This window comes from Psittacula echo, assembly GCF_963264785.1.
Source record: "Psittacula echo genome assembly, chromosome: 5".
In the NCBI taxonomy this organism is placed as follows: Eukaryota; Metazoa; Chordata; class Aves; order Psittaciformes; family Psittacidae; genus Psittacula; species Psittacula echo.
In genome coordinates this window covers 73,939,030-73,960,842 of record NC_137739.1, presented here as the reverse complement: position 1 = coordinate 73,960,842, position 21,813 = coordinate 73,939,030, and positions in this window count along the sequence as shown.

Here is a 21,813-nt window from a genome sequence, read left to right as displayed (position 1 = left end):
GTATTTGCCCTCACAAGGAGACATTCCTTTGAGTGCTGTAATGCAGGCTAATTTTAATTTAGTTAAGCCATATAAATTTATATATATACATGTATGTTCTATTTTGCTTTTTCTTCTCCAACTTGGCATACACATGATCTTAAAATCTTTAAGATACAGTAAAGTTTATTGAAAATGTCTGTAAACTGAAGTTATGGCTGGTGGTTTGGCATTACAGGTAAGCAGTACCCTGAAAGCTTGAAGTCTTGTTTCAATTCCTCTTCTCTCTTCTCTTCCTCTCCTAGTTCTCACACTTAACTGTAAGTTGATCTGCTACATCATCTCAGCAAAAGGACTGGTCTAGGTTTTGTTGCTGGGTTAGTTTTCTTTTGGTTTGGAAGCTGAATGCATCTGTAATGCAAGGAGGTGATTGCAGGCCAGAAATAGAGAATGGAGGAGATGGGAGGATTCAGTCTCCCTGTTCTGGCAGGAGCAGGATGTCAACTGGGCTGAAGCCATTATGTTAAACTGCAGCCCTGGGCTTGGCGTGGGCCCCCAGCTCAGTCACTGTGGGCCTCATAGATGTCAGTATCTGTTTTGTCCCTAACACAGACTGGTTAGATCAATGGGGTAGCATTGAGACAGCTCGAGACTATAGATACATACAGTCGACATTGTTTTGCAGTGCAGAAAAATAGGAGTCTAGGAGAATACAGCTGTGTGTTTTCCCACTGTAAAGTAATTCTCAGAAGTCCTGTGCTGCAGCACATTTTAAGAGACTGTTTGGATGAAAAACTGAATTCTCTGGCTACTAAAAGTTAAGGACTGTGTGTAGTACCATAATTATATTCTTTTTTGTGGGGGTTGTGATGTAATGTATCCCCAGCTGCTGTATGCTCATGCAAGTCTTCCTGTTAGGACCCCATTGTGGTCTCTGGAACATAATACGGCCTTTACTGGATAAAACAACAATTCCTTTACCATACGGTGGGCCTACTGAGGTCATGTAGCATGCACTGGAGATGGGTTTTCCCTTCTTTCCTCTTCAACCCTTAGTTTTCTTCCTGAAGCCAGAAAAATGATGCTGAGATGAGGGGGAGAGAAGACAATTAGGGCGAAAGTCTGGAAGGAGACAGTTGGGTAAGACAAAACCAGAGCTGCTTCAGCTGGAATTACAGGGGTTGGAGTGGGAGAGAGAGTTGAAAGGATGCAAAAAGCTGTTTGGCTTGTTAATTTGTGGGGGATTGGATGGCTGGGAGTTATCATAGAATCACATAATAGTTAGGGTTGGAATGGTTTGGGGCAAGACAAACATCCCTGCTTCTCCCTCCTCTACGGTGTGAGAGGGAGGATGGGTCGAACTGGGAAGGTCTTGAGAACTGTGGCGGTAACTGATTGATGTTGTGCTGCTTCTTACTTGGATTGAAACATCTGTGGTTGTGTACTCTGTATGTGTTCCTACCTTTCACTAGCAGCTTCTACCCAATTGTGTTTTTATACATGTGCTAATGTTTGGAAAGAATTGTATGAATGAGTTTTTCTTTAGCTAAATGAATAATGGCTGTTCTTTATACTGTTTTTCATGTAGAAAAAGACCGGAAGAGTGTGTGTTTGCCTTGCACTAGAACAGGCCCTTGTATTCATCTATTAATAGGGAAGATTTTTGTCTATTATAATGTAAAAAACAAATAATTGAACTAAACTGAACAGTTCCTGTGGCACCTATATCTGAAAACTGCATCCAGGTGGCCTAAAGAATAGTTAAGGAATAGGACTTGCATCTCTGAAAACCAGAATTACTTTACAGACTACTCAAAACAGGGGGAAAAAAAAAAAAAAAAGAAATTGAACCATACTAGATATCCTTTGAGAGGGAGCTGGCCTGTGGTTATGAAAGCAGGTGTATGAATTTAGTAGTAGTGTCATAAAAATGCCAGCTGTGATCTCTATTATGTTCTACATAATTCAGTTTTTTTAAATTCTCATCAGGCATTTGTTATATGGAATGAATGACAGGTATGCTTACTGCATAAACCTCTGGATGGTAAATCCAGCAACTGATAACTAGATTATTGAAACCTGGTTCTCAGATGTAAAAGTATAGGGAGTAATTTATGTGAAGGAACTTTAACTAGGAGATGATTTGACAAAAAGTTTGATTTCAATGCATCCAACAAAAACTACAAAGCTGCCTTTTTTCTTCCACCAGCTTTATCTAAATACTCTGTACTTGTACCAAAACTATTTTGATTTCACAAATCTGATTGTTATACCTGCAATTTCATCGAATTATCCAGTGTTACTTTTAGTTTGTAAAAATGGCACAGAATTTGTTCGTTAAAGTTCAGTCTTATGAACTTGGAGACACCAAAGGAGTAGGCTGGCCAGTGACTGGGGAAATCACAACCAAGAGTGCAAAGTATGGAGTAACTGAAGGCTAGTTAGAGCATATGCTGTTGCATTTCAGTAAAATAACTGGGGGCATAAGTTGCTAAGCAAATTGTTTGATGGGTTAGCAAGAAGCTTATCTGGAGCAGTTTAGAAAAGCAAAGTCAGCCAACAACTTGTTAATTTGATGGGTTACATCTTGGAGTTTACTTAAAGAAACTATTAAAGAAAATCTGTTGCTTTCATATGGTTTACTGGTGTTTGTTCTCAGGTTGTGCTGTGTGAAGCAGCAGTGGAATTTAGTGTCAGTCATCTGTAGACCAAAGTATTTTGAATAACCATGCAGTTGACCCATAGTATAGGAATAATTCAATGTACCTTACAAGATGCTGAACAAAATAATCAGAAACAAAGAAAATGGAAAACCTGAAGGTCAACTTGGAAGAATCTGATAGTCTTGGTGGTCTCTAGACCAGGCAGGGTGACAGTTTCTCTGACTTCTCATCAGTGGGCCTGCCCCCATGTAGCTGTAGTCATTAACCTCCTTCTGTATTTATGTTTTTGCCTCATGTTGCATAGAGCTCATTTTCTGTTTGCCCGTGGTGTTCTGGTTGCGGAAGGTGTGGAGGGTTGTGCATATTCCCCTCCTGCTCAAACCGCTTGCATCTCTTTTAAGCTTTTCAGAGCTCTGCCCTTAGACATGTGTGTCTGATTAATGGTGCTAAGGATATTGCATTGGGGCTTCATGGAAGGATTGTCTTGAAAGAAGGCAGGTATTTTTTCATGAGCTGGTGCTGACTACCTGTTTCCTCCCAGAAACAGAAACTACTGTGCATATAAAGATCCAGGAGGGATTTTTTTATTTCATATTAGTATGAATCACAGATATTAGTAATTCTGCTTTCCAGTTGGTGTTAGCTGAGACATCAAATATATGTAACAGATACTGAAAGTTGCTGTGTGTTTAAGAACATGTAAACAAACTTATTCCAATGGGGGTGTATTTACAGATGTAACAACTTGAAAGTTTTTCTGTAACAAACAGTACACAAACACACATCTGAAACAACAGCCAGTGCAAACACCAGTATAAAGTTTAATTTGGGAAGATTTCTTTCCGTCAGCCTCCTGTTAAGATTTGAAACTTTAAAAAAAACTGTGGAGTGATCTGCTTTACCCATCATTAAATTTCACTGCTTACAGCCATGTTTAACATATACAGGGGTTGGGTATGAGAGGTTTACATCAAACCCTCAAAGCAGCGTTCATAAGAACATTTGTGCTTTGAGGCAGCAATTCAAATTGTTACAGAAAATGAAAGCAGCTTCAGCATTATTATGATAGTCAACTTTATAGTGATTCCTGAATGTAACTGGATATAAGCAAATACTCCTGCTGTATGGATATTTTCTTCTTTTTTTTTTAATCACTGTAAAATACTTTCTTCTTTATAAAGGTCTGCTGGCTGTCAGTGTCTTTCAGATGGCTGTCAGTATATCACCATAGCTTTTCATGTGTCCACATTAAAATTTACTGTATCCATAGGGAAAATATTTTAATTGGAGAACTTCCTTTTAAATTTTTATGGGTAAAAATGTACCCGTGAATTGCACCCTCCTTAACAATAGCAAATGCAATAACATGTAGGCTAAATCAGAAATGTGGACTTAATTCTCCTGGGCATTCAGTCACAATATTTATATTCTACTGTGCTATAAAATCGTGTAGAGTTTACCTTTTGTGGCTAATACAAGCTTGAGAAACAATAAGAACTTTCATATGCAATTTTTATAGCACAGTTTCTGCATCAGCATAACAATGCACTTTATCTTAGAGTATGTCTTCAGTAGGTGCAAGAGAATGACCTCAGAAAGCTTTAAAAAAACACCCAGAAGGGACAAGCCACAGTGACTTGTATATTAAATGGGAGATTTATGCATGAGGCTGGGGTTGCATTTTATTAGTTTATTATTGCCTTATGAATATTTTATTTTTAGGACTTTTAAGCATTGCTTTTAAGAGCATGCTGCAGACTGTCTTTCTCCCTTTCGCAGGTGTCTGTTTTCCTTGATTAGATCTAAAAGGCTTTCTTGTGTCCTCAGTAACTTGAGAACTGTTAAACCTCATCTCCTCCTAACTCTGTTTTCAGCTCTTTTGATGAATTGTCTATTGCTTTGCTTCTCTTGACATCCTCAAGAGAGAGAGCAGGAGGTAAAGATGCTGTAAGTGGTGTAATATCCTCAGAACCTGACCACAGTGAAATACTGTGTCACCAGGGATGTACAGTGTCAGTTTGAAAACCCTTGTTAGGGGTGAGAGGGTAGTCTGCTATCGGTAAGGAGCCTGGGTTCAGGGGCAGTCTGTGATGATTGCAGGTCTCTGTTTTCTTACATCTCTGCACCAGATTGCCTGAAATGTGCAATTTCAGCTTTTGCTTTTTCTCAATAGTCCCCTTTTTATGGGTTTCATTAACATTTTCTGTTATGGATGCATTAAGCTTGTTTACTTTCTATTTTTAAACTCACTGGGGAGAAGTGGAAAAATAAAGAGTTCGTAATTTCAGAAATGCAGAATTGTCAGACCTGTTTTTCTTGATATCATGCAACAAATCAATATTTAATGCAGGTATATTTAGATTGATATAGAAATCTGATTTCTGCATAGTATTTTCTCCAGCTTGTTTAGATGCCCAGTTAATTGTGTGTCCATACTGTAAAATGTGAAATCATAAATCCACTGTAGAAAATACAGGACTGCCTAGTGTTTCTTTTCCTACAATTTAGAAAAGATAAGTCTTGAAGTAAAAATAGTAATGGTAAATAACAAGATAAATTGAATGATGGGCTTAAATTTATGTAAGAGCATTCATGCACAGCGATGATATCGGTTTAACGAAGTACAGGGTGACTTCATATGTTCAGTTGTTGTCATTTGTATGCATTGAACTCACTTTCCCCTAAGGTGCTTTCAGATAACCATTCGATCTGTTTTTTTCTATGTCACTTTTTCCATGTTTAAGAATACCTTTGAATACTTTTCAGTTAATGAAATTGCATAATGGATTCAAGCCAAAAGTAATTATTCCTGTTCTGTTCCTCCTCCTGCGTGTGCCCCCATAACTTGTGCAAAAAGGGGATGCTTAGCTTCATACAGTGGGATGGATTTCTTTTTCTTAGGTTTGGGGTTTTTAAACTTCTATATACAGTAAAAAAGTTATTCTTCAGTAGTAAATGATTCTATGAAATGTGCTTTTTAACTGGCACCCTAGTGAGTTACCGTCATGGACACAGTCTATGGCTCTAGTAAGTATGTCAGGTAACCAAATGATGGGGAGTTTGACTTGAACCAGTCACATCTAATGGTTTTCCATGAGTGAGAGTACACTTTAAATGACAGCCATCCAAAAGCTGAGCACTTCACAGCTTACTAGATATGGTAGAAGTAGGTTGTAACTCTTAGGAGAGTAATGCTTGACAGCATAATTGACTGGTACAGTGGTCTGAAAAAAAAAGTAGCAGTGAAAAAACTTTCAGTAGTGTATTTTAAGGCTTTATTAGTATATAGCCTTAAAACTATGTTATCTACAAATCAGTTCTGAGATTGTGGTGGAAATTACTTAAAATAAGCTCCAATGTATTGAGCTAAACACTATGAATACTTGACTCCACCTCCTCATCCCAAATGCTGAAATTTTTCAGAACAAATGCAGAGAACTGTGAGCAATTTTTCTGTGATGCAGGTTAAGGATGTCCACATCCCTAATAGGGAAGGGGTGATGAATGTGAGGGTAGTCTTCCTCTCTGCATCTTGGAGATCTGCAACATAGGAATGCCTTGGAGAGTTAAGCTTTCCTTTTGAGAAATTACCTGGAGTTTTTTGCCATGTACAAGAAATTGGCTCATTCATGTGGTTTATTTAGGGAAAATTAGTAAGATTCATATAGGATGCTTCAAGAAATTTACCCTCCTTAGTAATGGTATCAAAATTGTGTTAGCCATAGAAAAGGTGCTTTCCTGTTACGTGCTGCAGGGAGGCTCTCTAGGTGCTGCTGTGTTGGCTAGTTGCTGCTGTGGCTGGTGCCAGATGAATGCTGCTTCTGAGTTAGGCTGAAGAGGACCTTTTTGGTATCTTCACACAGATTGCCCTAGTAACCAGCCTCCTTCTTGTTTAGTCTCCTTCAGTTAATTCTTAATTTAAGAACATGTGTATTAACTCATTCCCTGTGACTTTCCTAGTGGAATGCACATTTTCAGAACATACTCTTACCAGAAGCTCCCGTGACTCATCAACATACAACTTTTCACCCATTTTAACTTTTAATTTTATTTTTTTTCCCAACAGAGAATTAAAAAAATATCCATACAGGTGCATGCTACCAGAAGGGACCTTTTCACCTGTAAAACTTGAAAGCTTACTTGGAGGGAGGGACATTACACATTTAAAGTGTCCTTTCATATGGTACTACTGCCTTATTGTCTAATACATGTCTCACTTAGATTGTCTTATAGTGTGGATTAATTATTTCAAGTTGTCTTCTCCATGTATTACCAGATTTTGGAGTTTAGCTTTTGACAGTGCACCTGCGTGTTTTCAACCTGCACTTAAACCATACAGGCAAATGTATACCTTCTTCTGCTTCTATTTCTTTTGGCTGTGTTGTTTTTGTTTCTTTTACTGGTGTGTGATGACCTTATCAGAAGTTTTTACTGAAAATGGCCTCTCTCTGAACTTGTTGACTTCTTTCACTTGTACAGATTTCCCTGTACAGCTGGAATAGCTGTGCTTCACTAGTTTAACATGAGAAAGGACTCATTAGCTTGAGAATATCTGTTTCTGGAGTTAAGTCATAGTGGCATCTTCAGGGTTTATGGAAGGCCATTTTCTCCTATGGAGACTGTGGAAAATACATGGTATATAATCCTCAAGAACATTATTTTCAGTAAGTGTCATATACCAGATGCTTTGAGACCTATTTAGTTATCTGTTTTTCTTAATTTTGCTTTGCTTGCTTGAGACCTCAAAAGTTAATTTCCCCACCTGCTGATAAATATAGGGTCGTAGAAATTGCTGTATTGGGTCAGACCATCTGTTCTTTAATTAGGAGTAGTAACAGATGCTTGGAATGATGATGCAAAAAAAGTCTACAATAGGCAGTTATGACAGCTTCATGCTCGCATGCCCTTGTCCTCATGGGGGACTTCAACCACCCTGATATCGTTTGGAGGGACGGTACGGCCCAGCACAAGCAATCCAGGAGGTTCCTTGATTGTGTGGAAGACAGCTTCCTTCTGCAAGTAATAGAGGAGCCGACAAGGAGAGGTGCCATGCTTGACCTCGTGCTCACCAACAGGGAAGGGCTGGTTGGAAATGTGACGCTCCAGGGCAGCCTTGGTTGCAGCGATCACGAGATGGTTGAATTGGAGATCCTTGGGACAGTGAGAAGAGTGTGCAGCAAGCTCACTGCCCTGGACTTCAAGAGAGCAGACTTTGGCCTCTTCAGGAGCCTGCTTAGTAAGGTTCCATGGGATACAACCCTAGAGGGCAGGGGGGCGCAAGACTCTTGGTTGTTATTCAAGGATCACCTGCTCCAAGCTCAGGACTGTTGCATCCCAACTAGAAGGAAGTGCAGCAGGAGGGCCAGGAGACCTCCTTGGATGGATAAGGAGCTGCTCAGGAAAATTTGAGGGGAAAAGAGGCTTATAGATGGCGGAAGCAAGGGCAGGCGGCCTGGGAAGAATACAAGGATATTGTCTGGGAAGCTAGGGACCAGGTGAGGAAAGCTGAGGCCCAGTTAGAATTAAACTTGGCTAGGGATGTTAAGGATAATAGGAAGGGATTCTATAGGTACCTTGCAAATAAAAGACACACTAGGGACAACATGGGCCCTCTGCAGAAGCTATGAGGAGAACTGGCTACCCAGGATTTGGAAAAGGCTGAGGTTCTTAATGACTTCTTTGCCTCGGTCTTCACTGGCAAAGTCTCTGACCACACCACCCAAGTCCTGGAAGGCGAATGCAGGGACTGTGAGAATGAAGATCTTGGGCCCACTGTAGGAGAGGATCTGGTTCAAGACCATCTTAAAAACCTAAACGTACACAAGTCCATGGGAATTGATGAAATCCATCCGCGGGTCCTGAAGGAGCTGGCGAATGAAGTTGCTAAGCCACTGGCCATCATATTTGGAAAACCATGGCAGTCAGGTGAAGTTCCCGACAACTGGAAGAAGGGAAATATAACCCCCATTTTCAAGAAGGGGAAAATGGATGACCCGGGGAATTACAGACCAATCAGTCTCACCTCTGTGCCTGGCAAACTCTTGAAGCAGATTCTCCCGGAAGGCATGCTAAGGCCCATGAAAAACAAGGAGGTGGTTGGTGACAGCCAGCATGGCTTCACTAAGGGGAAATCCTGCCTGACCAATTTGGTGGCCTTCTACGATGGGGCTGCGAAACTGATGGACAGGGGCAGAGCAGTTGACATCATCTACCTGGACTTGTGCAAAGCGTTCGACACTGTCCCACTTGACATCCATGTCTCTAAATTGGAGAGACATCAATTTGATGGGTGGACCACTCGGTGGAGAAAGAACTGGCTGGATGGCCGCACGCAAAGAGTTGTGGTCAATGGCTCAATGTCCAGCTGGAGACCGGTAACAAGTGGTGTCCCTCAGGGATCGGTGTTGGGACCGGTCTTGTTCAACATCTTTGTCGGTGACATGGACAGTGGGATTGAGTGTGCCCTCAGCAGGTTTGCCGATGACACCAAGCTGTGTGGTTCGGTTGATACGCCGGAGGGAAGGGATGCCATCCAGAGGGACCTGGACATGCTTGTGAGGTGGGCTGATGCCAACCTGATGAAGTTTAACCATGCCAAGTGCAAGGTCCTCCAGCTGGGTGGGAGCAATCCCAGGCACAGCTACAGGTTGGGCAGAGAAGAGATTCAGAGCAGCCCTGCAGAGAAGGACTTGGGGGTGTTGGTCGATGAGAAAATGAACATGAGCTGGCTTCAGTGTGCGCTCGCAGCCCAGAAAGCCAACCATATCCTGGGCTGCATCAAAAGGAGCGTGACCAGCAGGTCGAAGGAGGTGATCCTGCCTCTCTACTCTGCTCTCGTGAGACCTCACTTGCAGTATTGTGTGCAGTTCTGGTGTCCTCAACACAAAAAGGACATGGAACTGTTGGAACAAGTCCAGAGGAGGCCACGAGGATGATCAGGGGACTGGAGCACCTCCCGTATGAAGATAGGCTGAGAAAGTTGGGACTGTTCAGCGTGGAGAAGAGAAGGCTGCGTGGAGACCTCATAGCAGCCTTCCAGTATCTGAAGGGGGGCTATAGGGATGCTGGGTATGGACTGTTCATCAGGGATTGTAGTGACAGGACAAGGGGTAATGGGTCAAAACTTCAACAGAGGAAGTTTAGATTGGATATAAGGAGGAAGTTCTTTAAGGGTGGTGAGGCACTGGAATGGGTTGCCCAGGGAGGTTGTGAATGCTCCATCCCTGGCAGTGTTCAAGGCCAGGTTGGATGAGGCCTTGGGTGGCATGGTTTAGTGGGGGGTGTCCCTGCCCATGGCAGGGAGGTTGGAACTAGATGATCTTAAGGTCTTTTCCAGCCCTAGCTATTCTAGGATTCTATGACAATAATATACTCCAAGGTATAGCTCTCTGGGATACTGTTACTTTGGTTTGTGTCATAAAACTCAGACATTTGTATCTTTTCCAGCTCTTTGTTTTTAAATATTTTTATTAATGGTGAACTTGTCAGCTTCTCCACCTTCTCTTGCTTTTACAGTGTTCTGGGAAGGAAATTTATGCTCTGCATTTCATGTGCCATTTTCTGTCCTTTAGGGGAATGTTACTCTTACTGATTTTTCCCTTAATTTTGATATTTCCATGCTGCTTGTTATTCTTGGTTGCTGTCTCTACAAGGCCTTCAGTTAAACTGCAGTAACTGGATGATTCAACTTTTCCACCATGCTTAATTTGAGAAAACCATGTTGACTGCTGTGCAGAGAATTTTTCTCATCTTATGCCCTGAAGATGTATAATTTGTATGAAGGTTATTAGTTTTTAATGGAGGAATATGTTTTGTTGTAATGCTAAAGGTGGCCCTGCAAGGGGAATGTTGTTTAAATTTGCAACAATGCTGCAGCACTGTGCTGGTCTGAGCAGAACATGGCACAGGATTACAAAGCTGGGGGCGAGTCCCTTTTTGGGAATAAGGGGGTGTTTGTGGTTCCCTTGGCAGTCCTGCATCCAAAATGAGAAGCAGCACTTTCATCCCTTACTGCAGTGAGAATGGTAATTTAAAAGATTGATGAACCAATCATAAGATTGGCCAGTAGCAACCTCATGAATTCAACCAAGCCAAGTGCAAGTCCTACACCTGGGTTGGGGCAAGTTGTGAATGCTCCATCCCTGATGGTGTTCAAGGCTGGGTTGAACAGAGCCTTGGGTGACATGGTTTAGCATGAGGTGTCCCTTCCCATGGCAGGGGGGTTGGAATTAGGTGATCTTAAGGTCCTTTCCAACCCTATCTATTCTATGATTCTGTGAACTGGGGGAAAGTGTTTGCTAGCAAGAGCAGCAAAGTCTCTGGAACATCTGTAGGACCTTTAGTGCTCACATCACATCCCCCTTGCCATGCAGCCTGTGTGTTTAATGAGATGGAACAGCAGGAATCCATCAGGATCCCTGTGAGTGCTGCATGTGCTGGGTTCATGCTCCCAGAGCTCAGCCTGCAGCGTTCTGTGTCCCCTACGTGAAAGGTGTCATGTCCTTGGTACGTTGTGTGTCCAGGGAACAGAGCCCAGCATCCCAAATCCATACGGCTGGAATCTGTGTCCTCTGAACTGTTGGAACACACTGTGCTCTCCCCAGGGCTTCAGTCCTGTTACAGCCCGCCCTTACCCGGACACTGGAGACCAAAGGTGAGGCACGAGTCCTGTGTCACAGGTTCATTCCCATTTTACCCTCCAACACTTCCATACAGACCACAGCACCCTTTGGGATGTGCTGGAAGGTCTCAACCTCTGACCTGGACATTGCTAAACCAAACGTGAGGATGAAACAGTGGGGTTTGATGTTGTGTGTTTGCTTGGTTTATATCCTTCCTCTGTTGTACAGCTCTGCTGCATAGAACTATACCAAAGAGCTCCTGGTTTTCACTTGGACACTTGGGATCTGCTCTGGAATCTCCCTTTTACATGTACGGATTGCTGCAGTGTTGTAGCTTCGGGAGGAATCCTCTCTGCTTCCCATACACATGCTGCACTGCTCTGCTCCCTCTGTGCACGCAGCCTGCAACGTGGAGCTGAGTGCAGGATCCCGAAGGATCTCACACCTCGGGATGTGGATTGTACCGAATAAAGGCTCTTGGAACAACCGTGGGAAAAAAAAAAAAAAAAAAAAAAAAAAAAAAATCAAGTCTGAAACTAGGGGTACTGGCAGGTAATGGGCACTGAACCCCAGAAAATAGTTTGCTGTATTTTGATATCCTCTGCTGATCAAAAGCAATTCATATAGAAACCAGTAGATGTAGATTTAAGATTATAGTTAAGTATCTCTGCAAAAGGGGTCTTACCTTCATTCTTGCCAGTTTTGCAGGGGTAGGTTTACTTAGTGCAGTATTGATTAGGTATTGCCAGCTACCTGAAATTGCTCGTTTCTTTCTTCATAGATGCTTGGAAACTTATGAAACCTCAAGGTGAGTGCAAGTTAGTATTGAAGGAGTTGATAGGGTTTCATAGAATCATAGAATAGTCAGGGTTGGAAAAAGTACCTTAAGATCATCTAGTTCCAACCTCCCTGCCATGGGCAGGGACACCCCCCACTAAACCATGCCACCCATGGCCTCATCCAACCTGGCCTTGAACACTGCCAGGGATGGAGCATTCACAACCTCCCTGGGCAACCCATTCCAGTGCCTCACCACCCTCTCAGTAAAGAATTTCTTCCTTAGATCCAATCTCAATTTCCCCTGTTTAAGTTTGAACCCGTTACCCCTTGTCCTGTCACTACAGTCCCTGATGAAGAGTCCCTCCCCAGCATCCTTGTAGGCCCCCTTCAGATACTGGAAGGCTGCTCTGAGGTCTCCACGCAGCCTTCTCCTCTCCAGGTTGAACAGCCCAAACTTTCTCAGCCTCTCTTCCTACGGGAGGTGCTCCAGTCCCCTGATCATCCTCGTGGCCCTCCTCTGGACTTGTTCCAACAGTTCCATGTCCTTTTCATGTTGAGGACACCAGAACTGCACACAATACTGTAAGTGAGGTCTCACGAGAGCAGAGTAGAGGGGCAGGATCACCTCCTTTGACCTGCTGGTCATGCTCCTTTTGATGCAGCCCAGGATACGGTTGACTTTCTGGGCTGTGAGCGCACACTGAAGCCACCTCATGTTCATTCTCTCATCGACCAACACCCCCAAGTCCTTAAGGTTTGAGTGAATGGCTGTGAAGTCAAGTAAGAAAAACAATGGCGGGGGGGAAGAGAAACTAATTCTTGTTAGATAATTATAAAGAGAAATCAAGTGTTGAACCCTACCCTAACTAGTAAGAGAATACAGTTCTTTTTCTAACCTGCTTCTAAGTGTTAGAGCTAGCAGTCTTTGTTGTGTTCAGGTTTCCAAGGAGATGCAAGATATTTTTGTGAAACTGAGAAATTGAGAAATCATGGGAAGAGGAATTTTAAAATGCGTGTCAAACCACAAAATACTGTGGCAGGGAGGACCTGTAATGCACAGTATTTTAAGAGTAGAATTTAAATGCCATATGGGTGAAATTGTCTTTTTCTCCAATCGTAACGATTACTGTTTATTTGAGAGCTATTTTGGGATGATAAACAACATTCCTTTCATTTTTAACTGCTTGGAGGGGAGACCAAGTGCCTGGTAATAGATGCTATTTATTCCCAAGTCTGCAAGAATTCTTTACTTGGGATCAAAGCCTCTAAAATGTTACGAAGAAATTAAGTCTGTTTAAAAATGCGGGAGATCTAATTTTTGAGCTGGCTGTTTGCGTTGAGAGTGTTTAGTGAACAGATCTCACAGATTGAGCAACTCAGGAATTTTTTGTGTCTAGGATATTAAAGGCTATGTAAGACTATGTGAAGTGCTTGAGTCAACTTCTTGAGGAAACTGGAAATTTCCAGTTCCATGCTATTTTATTTTACAGGCAAAAAGTATTCGGATGCTGGCTTATGCTTTGGAAGTCAGGTAGTTGCGGTGAGTCCCATGATACCACCAGAAGAGTGGGGTTAGTTTTGCTAACTGACCACATGCCATCTTTTATGAGGGACCACATGAGTTCATTATCAAGAGATAGACTTCTATATTGGTGGTGGCATCACAATTTTTATGTTATGGGATGATTTGGTGCAGCATTGTTAAGGTTAGATAAATAAGTCTACAGCCAACTTGCCAACAGGAGAGGAGACTGAGTAGCATCTGCGCTTACATAGTGCAGGTTATGTACTTGCTGCTCTATGGCCAATTTGGACTTCAGATTTATTTTAGTCATATGTTGTTGTAGAGTTGTTGTCATTTTGGCTATATTTCTATCTAATCTGTTAATTTTAATCCTCTTGTGGTTTGTTTTTTGCACATAGACACTGATCAGCCCATTTAGTGACAATCACTCTAGTTGCAGTACTGTTGCGTACCTCTTGTAGGGCTGGCAGGTTGAGCAGACAGGGCACACAGCTGGAAGGCATCGGGAGATTCACTAGGAATCTCTGAATATTCAGGAGGAGAGGGTACAGGGAACTTAAAATACTGCAGCATAAACTACAGTTTGAGCTGGAAGCCTGGGAGAACTGCAGTAGGCACTCTAGGTAGTATTGGGGGAGGAAAATAGAGATTTAGTGGATATGGGGAGAATGTTGGCTCCAATTTAAGTGTATTTACTATAGTAAACTAATCAACAACAAACTATATGTCTACTGGAAATTAATCCTCCTCTGTATGGCTTGTTTTGGGGAGCCAGCAACCCATGGCATTGTTGGATACCCAGCTGTCATAGTTCTGCTTCTTGTTTATTCTATAGGTTATTAAGGGTTTTCTTTACAAGCAGTCAGTAATGTCACTTATAGACACATGGAATAACCGATTTATTTCAAACAAAACAAAAAAATTTGTATAATTAGAACATCACTCTGTAAGAAAAAACTTTTAAACTTCTTCGTAGAAGAGCCCACCTTTTTATATGTTTGAAATCTCTATTCTATAAAATGCTTTGAGTTAGCATATCTCGTTGTGGTAGTTTCATGCTGATTTTTACTTTTAAGGCTTGGGTTTTGTTCTATTAAATATTCTAGGAAGGATTCACCTACATTTTCAGCTACAAATACTGTTGTTCTTAGGAAATCATACCACACAATTGTAAAAGCTGTAAAGGATATTTTATTGAGGCAGGAAAAAGGACATCTTTGCCAGCTCTCTGGGAATGCATGTTTCACTTATACTGATTTCTTAAAGTAGTAGGCCTCTGAACTGCAAAAATGATGAGAGTTTTGTCTTTACTTGAATAATAAATGGTGGAGGCTGAGATAATAGAAGAAAGCTCAAGTAACATGAAGAAAGGTTTGAAATTTAAAAGCTCAGGGAAATAGTAGCAATTAGATGTTACTGAAGGTTACATTATGTAGTGTATAGGGGCAGTTACTAATTTTTCTTATGAATTTGGCTTTATATGTGTAGAAATGGTGAAAGCGTGTTGGCACACTTTGTGACCACAATAAGAATAATATCCTTTTCTCTGTTGGTTTTGGCACCTGAGTTACCGAGTGCAGAGTGGGCTTCAGTCAGCACTTCCAGTTGTGCAGACATGCTTTCCCAACTTCACTGCAGACAGCAAAGTGAAGGTCTTTTTTCAGTAAATGAGGTTCCAGTGAAACCTCAAAGCTGAGAGGAATTTCAAAATGAAAATAAAATGATCATCTGTCAGAAGAGATTCATTGGCTGCTATTCAGTACAGAAACTGTGCAAAATGCTTGTGGCCAGCTAGATGAATACGAATGTGTTACATTGAATTTTTTTTTCTTGTGTGTTTTTTGTTTGTTTGTTTTGTTTTGTTTTTCCCTTGTATGCATAATGAGCATAACATAGAATCATAGAATGGTTTGGGATGGAAGGGACCTTAAAGATCGTCTTGTTCTAACCCCCTGCAGTGGGCAGGGACACCTTCCTCTAGACCAGGCCCCATCCAGCCTGGCCTTGAACACTGCCAGGGATGGAGCAGCCGCAGCTTCTCTGGGCAACGTGTGCCAGTGCCTCACTACCCTTACAGGGAAGAACTTCCTAATATCTAATCTAAATCTTGCTCTGTCAGTTTAAAGCCTTTCCCGCATGTCCTATCAATACCTGCGCTTGTAAAAAGTCCCTCTCCAGATGTCTTGTCAACTCTTTTAGGTACTAGAAGGCTGCTTCAAGGTCTCTCTGGAGCCTTCTCTTCTCTAGGCTGAACAACCCCAGCTCTGAACAACAGGCTCTGTCAGCCTGTCCAATGGCAGTTTGTTAATGTCCACTTTATATTTAAAACTTTTCTGAAAGAAAATACATACTTTTTGTGAAAATCAGTTTTATACTGAAGGACTGATAAACATTTTTTTTTTTTGCATAGATGATGAGTTTTTGTCACTTATTTCTTGTATAAAACTGACACTGAGTTTTATGAAAGGTGTGGTTTCCTGCTGTGAATATTTAGTTTGTAAAGGCATGTGGGGGGTTACCCTTCCTAACTTTAATTTTATCCTTGAGGACCAGCATCTCAAATTGCTCACATCTTTTTCAAGGAAAGGTCTTGATTGTGGTATATGTTTTGATACAAAGTCAGAAGTACTACTGTCTAAGTTAGTTTTAGTAATTAACATATTAAGTATAATGCTGTCAAATACAGATCAACGTGGTGAATGAGGCAGATATTTTGCAGCAAGTGGCGATTATCTAAAGAATTAATTTGGCATTTGTACAGTAATAATCTGTGTACATGAAAGAAAAATTTGTCAAAATACTAATTCAACAGCTTTTCCAGATTAGTCTTTTGGTTGTGATGTTTTACAAGGTTTATTTGATCATTTGTTTTAGAGAAAACTGAAGGTGGATTGCAGTCTTAATTGCTAGGCTACAGTAAACTGCTGTGCTCCCCACAAAGAGTGTACATCAGGCATATCTAACTTGCCTTTTTTTTTTTCTCTGATGTGAGATCTCTTGCCTGCGTGAAAGTGTCATGTAGGTGAATGAAAATCATTACTCTGAATCATGAATGCTATTTGTGTAGTAATACATCAGATGCACCCTGATCTGCCGGTTGGTGTATTGGTGCACATGGGGTGCACACCTGCCCTCTGGTGACAGAGCTTAGTTCAGAGAATGCTACAGAGTTCTCAAGTGTTAAATTCCTGCACTTAAAGATGGTTATCTGCTCCCATTGTAAAACAGGGCAGAGAGCAGGTCTGTCTCTAAGTGGTATTTATAACATGCACAATAGCTGTAATGGTGTAGGCTTAATGCTTTCCTCCTCTTCTCTTTTGCAGAAGGTAGTTTACTTCTGCACAAGCTTTCATCTTTGCAGATAAGAGGAAAGCAGCATGCTTTCCAACTAATTACATTTTATGCTTTACACAGGGACTTCTTGTGGGATCAAGACCATGTCGCTCTTGTATGGCCACTTCTCACCTCCAGATCTGTGTCTCCTATGAAATGCTGCCACTGGTTAGTTGAGTTGGGTAAGAAATGAGCTCAAATTTGTCCTCAAGCCATTAATTTGGTGCATACTTCAAATCTTCATCAGTTCTTCAATCTTCCCAGGATTCGTCTGGACAGAGTGCTTGGGCCATCTAGTCCAGGTCATGCTTTGTGGGGAGAGTTTGGACCAGGTGATCCTTGAGGTCCCTTCCAGCCCGGTATTCTATGTATGCCGAGAGGGGACACATAATTTGGCTTCTGCTTTTGGTGGTAGCACTGGTCTGTGCTGGTGTGAAGGGCTGGTGTGGCGGCAGCACCTAGGTGCTGTATTGCTTCCCTGATAGCAACTGATGAAATGTAGTGTTGTGGTATCCTGGGAACTTGGAAGAAAGATGTCCACAGATCATTGTGTCCTGTGTAGCCATTATGTTGCAGCTGTTAAGCAGGTATTGCCTATACTTTTTGGTACTTTGGTTCTAGCAAAAGGAGTTTTGCTGGGTCAAGCAGGATTCCTAGCACCGAAATCCAGCCAAGGCACTGGGAAACTTAAAGCAGCTCAGAGTTTGGTCAACTTTCAGAGCCTTTGTAGATAGAACTTTTTTGTTTAATTTACAGCCGTTTACTAGAATTTGGGGATTAAAGTTATATGAGTAATCATTTTCTTACTGTCTTTCTGTCAGTGAAATCCTCCTTTTTCCTTTCCAGCTGTTGTAAATTTACTGCAATGATGTCCTGCTCTTTACTTGGGACTGCAGTTTTATTCTAAACTTGCATCAGTTGTAGAAACACAATTGAATAATGCTGCTCTTATGAAAAATGCTAGAGTGATGTGTTGTTAGTTTCCTTTTCCTTTCTTGCACTTTTTCCTTGCTGCTGACCTTTCAGTGTGAATCTGTATTGTCCTTAGTCCAGACAAGAAAGCAACTGTTTACAAAAATGATTTGCTACTCATTTATACTTACTTTTTTATAGCAAGAACTATGAGAAAGAGCCAAGGCTGGCTAAGAGAAAATAGTCAATTCCTTTTTGCTTTCCCGATGTCTTATATGACATTTTGTGGGTTTACAGGCAGAAACGTAACCCTAGTCTGTATGATGGCTCTGAGTTTTGTGTGTCTCTGGCCCTGATACAGAAAGCACTGAGGGAATTGTCTTCCCTGTTAGAAAACTCCATTTTGAAAGGATTGTGAATTTGGCTATTTGGTATGTGTTACAGTGCATAAGGTTATCACTAGGGAAGAGAAATATTTAGTTGGGGCACTTCATAAACTTTCCTGTTGATAGTGAGATCATCCTTAAGGTGGGCATTACTGGATACTGTCTTTAAAAGGAAAATGCCAATGGATTATGCACAAGAAGGGAAGCATATTTGTTATGATACATCCATGTCATATGAAGTACTATGATACACCACTGCATTTTCAGTCTTTTCTGTATAATTGTGAGTCAAATGCATATAAAAACACTGGTGAAGCAACATTGCTTTGTTAAGAATAACAGGATGTTGTCCCCTTGAGGTCTTGAATTTGACCTTGACTGTGGTGACACAGCATCCACATCTGCCTGTTTTCCTTGTCCTTCTCCTTAAGGCATTCCATTACTGTGCAGTGAAAAAGTAAACTTTATGGTGCTCCATGGATAGGGTTACCTACACTGTTTGCATTATTATTTAGATTGTAAAATCAGTACCTCATGGATACCTTTGGAGCTAATTAAATGCCCTCCCAGGAATCAAATCTCCATAAGTAGGAACAGCAGAAGCATGATACCATGCTGCATCACAGCAAGGATGAAACATTTCCTCAACTGCTGCTTCTGCCTTGGCTAACAAGTCATATCCATTTTATCAGTTGCATTTACATGTGAGAGCTCTAAGCAGAAACCTCAGGGCATAGTAGTGCTTAATGTATAATAAATACTATTTGCTTTTTTTAATGGCTAAATGAAATGTGCTTTTAACAAGTCTTTGTAACATTTTATACTGCTTTAAAACGAATGTGTTTTTTTTTAAGAAGCCTGGTTAATACAATGTGTTTTCTTACTAATGCTGTTACCCACAGACATAAAGAAAAAAATAGGGCTGCAGCTAAAAGCTGTTCAACAGTTTTCTAACGGAGTTGGTTAAAAAGAAAGACCTTTGGCAATTTGTGGAGGCGAAAGTAAGTTGATCAGTGAGGCCGAATCCAGAAGGTGGCTATATGCAGGTCAGGACTAAGGCATATTGATGGGGTTCTGAGAGCCTTGTAGTGTTTGTGCGCTGGTCTCAGCAGTCTATTTCCTGTTAAGTTAATCAAATGCTTATGAATTTTTTACAGCTGTTTAACCTGCAAAGGGCTAATTTTAGCTGCTTTATGATGTACAAGAGGCATGCCACGTATTGCTCTCATTCTTTTCATCTTTACAATTAAATTGGGGAAATACTTGACTGAGATTGGCCTAATTCTTCAAAACAAATCTTTAAAGAAAATATTGCCGAAAAAGCAAGATTCTTTTCCTCCCGAAACTTCTCCCTTAGCTGTTTAGCTTTTACCATTGTTTTGCTGTCATCAGTCCTCCATTCAGTATGCTGTCTTTCATCTGCTAATACGTATAGACAGTGGACAAAACATTGCCCTTGTTCTACATCTATTCCTTTCTTTACCTGTAGAGAAGTGTTAAAATCTGTACATTTCATGAAGTTTTTAAAAAATGAGACTATTGTTTCTCTGCAGGGAAATGGCATTTTTGTTTTCTGCTTTTAGCTCAGTGCCATGCTGCTGTAATGATTACTTATGTTAGCCCTATAGGTTGCTCTGGTGAAAGTGTGTTACTAGAACTTCTTGCTCATCTTAAGCTGCTTGAGAGCGTGTTTCAAGTTTGTTTCTCCCTTCCACCCTGCCAAAGATACCACATGCTCATCCACAAGAATTTTCAGCATTTGAAACTGTAGATTCTAGCAAAGGAGATGCACCACTTCTATGAAATGAACAATCTCTATAATAGATGGCACATGTTACATCGCAGTGTTAAGGAAATCGATTCTACCAGATGCTCAGCTGTCTCCTAGCCTCCAGCTGCTGCTTCCCTTATGCTTCACACCCGAATTGCTTGGAAGGTATTTGTGGTAAAAGGGAAGGTGGAGTTTGGTGTATTCTAGGTATCTTGAACTAAAGAAAGAATTCGACATTTCTTTCTGGGCTGTATCTCTTTAGAATTGTTTGGTCTGAGTTCATTTTTAAACAACCTTGTATCATTATAAGAAATACAGTATTAACAATCAAAAAGTCCATCCAGATCTACCCCAGAATTTCTCCTGACATATTTTATGATGGAATAATTCTTTCTGTAACACGGTTCCACTGTATTCTGCAAACAACCCACAAGTGGTTGTTGTCTTCAGGGTTGTGTATGTGCACGGCTGTGGAGCTTAGAGTTTTCAAACAAGTTTTCTGCAAAATTAAATATAACTTTTTTGCTTTTACTTTAAACGCTTTTCTTTACTAAATCTCCTTACTGACATTTAGGTTCTCTTGCCACGTGTTTGACTCTGTTTTTTTAATATCCAGTGAGCTATCACTTTAATAAAAAGCTGTCTTAAAAAAATCAGTGTCCTGATTTTGTCGCTGTCATCACTGGCGGTTGTGAGGAGTGGTGAAGTAAATAGTTGAACCCCTGAACATACCTGATTTAGTAATAAATTCAGTGATGGTTTTAATAACAGTACTGGATAGGCAGTCTTTTTGCAAGGAAATTCAGTTCAGTAGTACCAGTGTTATACCTTGGTCTTTTCCAACAGTCATGCACAGTAAAGTTCACAGTACAGTGGAAGAATGAAAAATGGCAGTTGCTTGTTCCAATGTAAATGTTATAATAAAAAAATTATGATCCATGCAAGAACTTTTAATTGATCTTTTTATGCATAAGTATGAATAAGTAACCTGACAGCCTACCAAAGTGAAGGTGAATATGAATGAAATTACTCAGGCTTTTAGTTAAAACCTAGTGGATTTATTCTTCATACTGTTCTCCGTGAAACAGCACTTCTGTAGAAGGCTGAATTCAAAGATGCTTAACAGCATTTTGGGTTTCTCCATTTATTTAGATATCTAAAGTAATATGCATTAATATATCTACAGAGCTATGGTTTAACATATATCTGAGAGGTTCTTAAATTGGCTTTGTGCATATGATTTTATTTGGTCAAATCTGCCACCTTTTTCCACTTTGGCAGGATTTTATTTATTGCTTTTTGTGGGCCTTTTGCCAATACTTTACTATTCTGAAATTGTTGTAGAACTGTTGCTGCACAGTGATGCTTGTCTGACTCCTTCCTGGCCAAAATTTTATTTCAGGTATCCAGTGAGCTACGCAGGGTATCCACCTGCATATGGAGATAGTTGATCTCTCTTAGCTACATGGATGTGTCTATATTGATGTACAGCTATATTTCTATACTGATATATCTTATCCATTTCTTAAGTATAATATAAAGATTTTTTTTTTCCTGAAGCTTCTGAAGTTGACATCTTCAATTATCCTTTTTGTTTCTCACTTGCCCAATCTTTTCCCAGGAGTTGCAATAAATGTCAGTATCTGGTGTGTGGGAAGATGGGAAATGACAAGAATAATGTATAGAGAACAATTTTTTTGAGCTGTTATTACTGTGCCACGTTCCTTTAATGAACCAGAGTTTACAAGCACGTCTGTTCAGACTGGAAGTTGTAGTCAACTGAAATGAGGTTCTGTAGTAGAAGTTTTTGGCAGTCTGAGTGATAAATGGTGTTGATATCCCA